Raw genomic sequence first — 7575 nt, 5'->3', positions numbered from 1 at the left:
AATTTGCTAATGTTATTACTCATACCATCTTCTATATCATTAATATATATTGTAAAAAGCTGCAGTCCCAGCACTGATCCCTGCAGTACCCCACTGGTCACTGCCTGCCATACTGAAATGGAGCTGTTTATCACTACTCTTTGTTTCCTGTCAGCCAACCAACTTTCAATCCAAGTTCGTACTTTGCCCCCAATACCATGCGCCCTAACTTTGCTGACTAACCTCCTATGTGGGACTTTATCAAAAGCTTTCTGAAAGTCCAGGTACACTACATCTACTGGATCTCCCTCGTCCATCTTCAGAGTTACATCCTCAAAAAAATCCAGAAAATTATATTTCCCCTTCATAAATCCATGCTGACTCTGACCTATGCAGATGTGTCGTAATTTCGTCCTTTATAATAGACTCCAGCACCTTTCCCACCACTGAGGTCAGACTAACTGGTCTATAATTTCCTGTTTTCTCTCTCCCACCTTTCTTAAAAAGTGGTACAACATTAGGTACCCTACAATCCGCAGGAACTGATCCCAAATCTATGAATTTCTGGAAAATAATCACCAACACATCCACGATTTCTCAAGCCACCTCCTTCAGTACCCTGGGATGTAGACCATCTGGCCCCGGGAACTTATCAACCTTCAGACCGAACAGTCTCTCCAACACCAATTCCTGGCAAATATAAATTCGCTTAAGTTCAGGTCCTTCAGCCACTGTTATCTCAGGGAGATTGATTGTGTCTTCCCCAGTGAACACAGATCTAAAGTACCAATTCAATTCTTCTGCCATTTCTTAGTTCCCTGTAATATATTCCCCTGTTTCTGTCTTCAAGGGCCCACTTTTAGTCTTAACCATTTTTTTGCCTTGCACATACCTAAAAAAACTTTTACTACCCTCCTTTATATTTTTGGCTAGTTTACCTTCGTACCTCATTTTTTCTCTGCGTATTTCCTTCTTAGTAATCCTCTGTTGATCTTTAAAACCTTCCCAGTCCTCCGTTTTCCCACTTATCTTTGCTACCTTATACTTTTTCTCTTTTAACTTTATATGTTTCTTAACTTCCCTCGTCAGCCACGGCCACCCATGCCTCCTCCTAGGATCTTTCTTCCTTTTTTTGGAATGAACTGATCCCGCAACTTCTGCATTATACACAGAAATATCCGCCATTGCTACTCCACTGTCATCCCGACTAAGGTATTGCACCATTGAACTTTGGCCAGCTGCTCCATCATAGCTCCATAGTTCCCTTTATTCAACTGAAATATTGTCACTTCCGATTGTACCCTCTCCCTTTCAAATTGCAGATTGAAGCTTATGGTCACTACTTCCTAATGGCTCCTTCATTTGGTCCCTTCAAGAGGTCCCTGATCAGTTCTGGTTTGTTGCATAATACCAGATCCAGAATTACCTTCTCTCTGGTAGCCTCCAGCACCTGCTGTTCTAAGAATCCATCTTGGAATCACTCCACAAAGTCTCTTTCTTGAGGTCCAATACAATCCTGATTCTCCCAGTCTACCTGCATGTTGAAATCCCCCATAACATTTGTAGTAACATCTTTGCGACAGGCCAATTTCAGCTCCTGATTCAACTTACATCCGATATCCAGACTACTGTTTGGGGGCCTGTAGATAATTCCCAAGAAGGTCTTTTTACCCTTAGAATTTCTCAGCTCTATCCATACTGACTCTCCATCCCCTGATTCTAGGGCACCGCAAGGGACTGAATATCCTCCCTTACCAGCATGGCAACCCCACCCCCTCTGCCCGTCAGTCTGTCCTTATGATAGCACGTGTAGCCTTGAATATTCATTTCCCAGGCCCTGTCCACTTGAAGCCACGTCTCAGTTACCCCCACAATATCGTATCTGCCAACTTCCAAAAGAGCCTCAAGCTCATCCATCTTATTTCTAATGCTTCGTGCATTCATACATTGTATTTTTAATTTGTTACTATCCTTACCCTTCCCAAAAACTCCTATTTCACTCAACCTTACAGCATGATCCCTTTTTGAGTTTTCTGCATCATTGATACAGTTGTGTTTCTTGACTTCCCTTTTTCTAACTTTCCCTTCAATTTCCTTCTTAAACATCCAGTTAGTCCCCTCCCCCTCGCTACTTAGTTTAAATGCAGCTGTGTTGCAGTAGCAAACCTGCCTGCCAGAATGCTGGTCCCCAACCTATTAAGGTGCAAACCGTCTCTCTTGTATAATTTATGCTTACCACAAAACATACCCCAGTGATCCAAGAATTTAAATCCCTGCTTCCTGTGCCAGTTCCCCAGCCACACGTTCAAGTCCATTATCGCCCTGTTTCTGGCCTCACCAGCCCGAGGAAATATATCAAATACTGACAGTGTGAGACAGATTGGAAGGAGGATGATAGTTCACTTTAAAGAAAACAGTCAAATCGTATTTAATACACAAGCGTTATCAAAGAACCGCGTGTATATTGAATGGAGAAGCAAACTTGATGGGCCGAAAGGACTACATCAGTTCTCGGTTTATATTTCATAATGTGAAAACATATTATGGGATATGAACATTGTATGGGGAAAATTGCATTGAGGAGATATTCGGTCATGAACTAGCATGAGGAAATCTCAATTGAATGACCTCCTGCTTTCCCAATATTTGTGTGCAGTCTGTGGGAATGCTCTGTAAATGTTGTCACAAGCTCTCAGATGTTAGGAAGGAGGCCTCTGCAGGATCGATAGGATTGTGTTTCCCGTTCCATTTTCTGATAACGAGGCTGGTGCCAGGTGTTCAGTCCGGTTTTATCCTTTAAGACCTCAGAGCACTTTGATACAATTGAGTGTCTTACTTGGCCGATTCAGAGACCATTGAAGAGTTGATCACATGTCTGTGCGTCTGGAGTCACTTTTAGGCCAGACTAGGAAAGCACAGGAGATTCACTTCCTGAAAATACATTAGGGAAGGAGATCAATGTTTAAAATCAACATTGGGCACGAGATCACTATTACTGACACCAGATTTTCGGACTCGATATTTTATTAATTACTTTTAACTTCCACCAGCTGCCAGAGCATTATCCTGGTCTGGATTCGGAATACAATGATATTTCCACAACAACATCATCTCCACATGGAGACCTATCGGAAACCATACTGACCTGATTATTTCGGTGCTACTTGACAGCTCTGTCAAAAACATTCCCACCAATTTGACTGTCGTGATGGGAGTTCGAGGTGGCAATTGGTCAGATTGTAATTATTCTCCTCTTCGGGGACTGGACATAGCTGAGTAATTTTCCACATTGCCAGGGAGATGTCACAGTTGGAGCTGGAATGAAACAGCTTCCCCAGGGACGTGGCTTGTTGTGCAGCACATGTCTTCAGTCCCATTGCAGGAATGGTTTCAGGGCCCATTGCCTTTATCGTATCTACTGTGTCCAGCTGTTATTTCATGTCACGTAGAGCAAATCGAATTGCTTGAATACTGGCATCTGTAAGTCTGTGGTCATCATGATGAGTGTGAGTTGGATCATCCAGTCAACACCTCTGGCTGAGGGTAGTGCAGACACCATATCCTTGACTTCTTTTTCACTGATTTAGAGTTGTTCCGATATTTAGGATGAGGATATTTGTGGCGTCCTCTGCTCCAGTAAATTGTTTAATAATCCATCGACATTTAGCAGGATTTAGCAGGATGACAGAGCTTAGATCCGATCTGTTAGTCTTGGGATCATTTCCCCTTCTCCATCAGAAGTTATTTCTGCTGTTTGGAATGCAACCAGTCATGTGTGGGTTGTCAACAGGTTTAGGTGCACATGATTCCAACCTTGGCATCAGCCCTGTATTCAGTGACCTCACCTGGTTTCTGATGCGGTAACACTTCCATTTTCATATTCTCATTCTGCTGAGGGCATCTCCCTGGTGTCACGCCTCCAATTTGTTACTTTATCTTAATCCATTTAAGATAATAATCTAAATCGTTTCTTTTCCACAATGTCAACTTCGACATTTGAAGTGAATGTGTTCCCTCTGTTTTTCTCCCTGACATGATTAAAAGCTCTGAAGTTTCAGTGATGTCAGTCTCATGCAGTTTCAGAATCTAGTAACTTGTGCACCACGCATTATCATTCAGACCCCAGTGTACGGCGCTCCAGGTTGGACGGGATGTTTGAGCATCATTGACGTCCTCCTTTGGAAATTGTCCAAAAACAGAAAATGGTGAAGAAATTACTGAAAATGTTGCAGCATCTTCTGGAATGAATGCAGAGGTAAACTTTCATGTCCAGTGACCCTTTTCAAAGCTCCCAGTTTATCCAGCAATTCTTGTATTTTTATTTCCAGTATCCATAGTTATTTGTTTTAGTGAAAATTTGTTCTGTGCCTATTCATTTCTGGAGAAACTCACCAGGTCTATCACCATCTGCAGAGACAGAGAAACAGCGTTAGCGTTTCAAACCCAGTGTGGCACTTCTTCAGAACTGAAAAGGATTGGAACCTGGGATTTTTAATCCCTTGTCAGAGGTGGGGGAATGGATGACAGGGAAAATAGGGTATGGCAAAGATAAACGGGCTTTTAGCACTGCTGAACGAGTGGATGATGTAAAATGTGTTTAAATTAAGGTGTGAATGAGGGAAAGGGGTTCTCTGAATTGAGTGCAAGATTAAGAAGACACAACCACACAAGGTCATAGGGAGGCCAGGAGGGAGAATGTTGACTCTGTGGCATTATATAGATCTGACCATGGATACGTTTTCACTGTCGAGATCATCGCCCCCTTTAGACAAAGGAATCCATGTGTTTGACTTCTTATTGGCACTAGTAAGCATTTCATGCTGCCTTAGTCTTGTAATATGGAGAAAAACAAATCACCATATGAAGTTGATCTGAGTATTGTTTACCTGTCATGTTTAATATTGTTTAAATTTGCAGTGCTTATCTTTAAATGCTTGTTCTTAAAATTAGTATCAGATGGAGTGTAGGAGGTTGGGTGGTGACATTGTAAAAGCTTCAAAAATCATGAGAGATATGGATAGGGTGAATAGCCAAGATTTTTCCAACGGCATGGAGAGTTCAGCCATAGAAGGCATAGGTTTAAGGTGAAAGAGGAAAGATTTAAAAGGAACGAAGGGGCAACTTTTTTATACAGAGGGTGTTGTGGTTATGGAATAAGCTGTCAGAGGAAGAGTGGTAGATGCCAGTACAGGTACAACATTTAAAACTCATTTGGACAAACATATGAATGGGAAAGATTTCGAGGCATATGGGCCAATTGAAAGCAGGTGGGACGAGCTTAATTTGGAAAACTTGGCCAGCATGGACATTTAGAAAAGCTTCACGCAGGGTCCGAGTGTTTTGTGAAAGAGAAATTATACTTTGCCGTGTAAAATTAGGCAAAGTATTTCTGGAGATGCCTGAGAATGTAACAATCAGACTTGATAAAGGGGATCTGGTAGACATCAGGCTTTCCAGAGATTTTCCACAAGGTATTACAAAATAAAAGTTCTTACACATGACAGAAGGTCGTAGGATGATGGATAATGTATTAACATGGGATGATGATTGGTTCGCACATAGAAATCGGAGAGTCAGGATTAATGAATCTTCATGATAAAGGTGTATCTGCTGGAGTACCACAGCTATGAGTCCGATGGCATCAGATATTTACAATCTATAATGATAGCCTGAAAGAGGGAGTTGAGTGCAACATACATCCGAATTTGTGGATGACACTGAGAACCAAAGGCAGGCTATTATTTAATGGAGAAGACTTCCAGAAAAGGAGCAGTACAAAGGGATTGGAGTCTTCCTGTGTATGAAACATAAAGTCAGCATGCTGGTGCAGCAAGTAACTGGGTTGTTTCAAAAGATGGGTTCCTGGGACGAAAGGTTTGTGTTAATGAGAATCTCTAAAATGGTGAGGCGATCATTCATTGTCGTTTAAACGAATGAGGAGTGATACTGCTGAAAAATACAAGACACAGAGAGGGGTTGACACTGAAGATGTTGAGAAGTTGTTACCATTCCTGGGTGGAGTCCCGAACTTGAGGACATAGATACCGAATAGGGAACATCGATTTCAGTCTGAGATGCAAAGTGATGTCTTCTCTCAGAATGCCTGGAATTCCTTAACACGGAGAGGTGTGGAGGGACAACAAATTTGGACTACACAAACACCCAGCGGGTACATATAACTCATTCACTCTCCTCAAGGAGTCGGCAAGAAAGTGGAGTCGAGTCCTGGAGTAGATCAGCCATGTCCGTATTAAATGACAGGGCAAGCTTGAGGGGCCGAATAGCCGACTGTTCCTACTGTTATTAATTTCACATGTTATGCTTTTGGAAAGTAACTGGTCATTTTCCTGGAAGTTGTGTTCTGTAATGCTACATTCGGATGAGCAGAGGATTTGTTTGAGTTTATCCTGGGTGGGGTATGGGGGGTTTAGTCACAGCGAATCTGGGTCTGGGACATGGCTTAAATTTGGAGCAGAAGTTACAGAGATGGGAAGCCTGGAAACAGGGATTGAGGGTGAGGTTCACTTCCTGATCCAGGCTAGATTTTCCAAGTACATTTCCAAAACTACACCTAACCATCGGAGTGGCCTCAATTTGCAGGTCCGAAGGGCTGAATGGAACATCAGAACACAGGGCTGAGGGATAGGAGTGGGCCATTCGGCCCTTTGACACTACTCCACCAGTAAATGAGATCGTGGCTCATCTTATTGTTGTCCCAGCTGCACTTTTCTCTCCAAGTACCATTATCCCTTATTCACCGGTCTATGGAAAATCACATGAAGCCAGCCTCGATATAATATAAAGATTCAGCCATCCCAAACTTCTGGGAAAGAGGATTTCCACTCGACTGAATTCCCACTTTGTGAATTTCTTCTCACTCCATTTGTGACTGAGGATGAAGGGTGTCACTATTTCCTTTTCTATTCCCACTCCTCCACTGCTCACAACAAATTTTAAAGGTAACTAGGTTGGTGATATGGCCGATAATAAAGGTCTCAGACTGGGTTAGGTTCAGTGATAAGAAGTCAGGCCGATTTCTTTAGTCAGCCACAAGTTACTAACAGAACTAACAGAGGAGTATGGTGGATCTGTGGGTGGCACTGCTTCCTCACATCACCAAGGAGCTGGGTTGAATTCCAACCTCGGGCGACCCTCTATGTGGAATTTGAACATTCTCCCCGTGACTGTGTGGGTTTCCTCCCAGTGCTCCAGTTTCCTGCCACAGTCCAAAGATGTGTATTTTAAAGTGGTTGCCCATAGTGCCCAGGGATGTGTAGGTTAGGTGGGTTAGTTATGGGAAATGTAGGGTTACATGGATAAGGTAGGGGGCCACGTCCAGGTAGGATGCTGTTTGGTGCATCAGTGCAGACTTAATGGACGGAATGTCCTGCCTCCACACTGCAGAGGTTCTATGACAATTACAACAAATTTGGCCTATACAAACACCCAGCGGGTATATACCTAATCCACACTTATCAAGGTCTTGTATGTTTCATTCTCATTCCAAGAGTACCCTGTTCAAGCCTTCATAATGTACTCCCTTCACCCCAGGAATACGTGAAATGAAATATCTCTGAACTGCTTTCAATGTAATTA

The sequence above is a fragment of the Chiloscyllium plagiosum genome, unplaced genomic scaffold (assembly GCF_037043375.1).
Source record: "Chiloscyllium plagiosum isolate Xiang-an unplaced genomic scaffold, Cpla_swu_hap1 HiC_scaffold_38, whole genome shotgun sequence".
Taxonomy (NCBI): domain Eukaryota; kingdom Metazoa; phylum Chordata; class Chondrichthyes; order Orectolobiformes; family Hemiscylliidae; genus Chiloscyllium; species Chiloscyllium plagiosum.
This window is presented reverse-complemented; position numbering follows the sequence as displayed.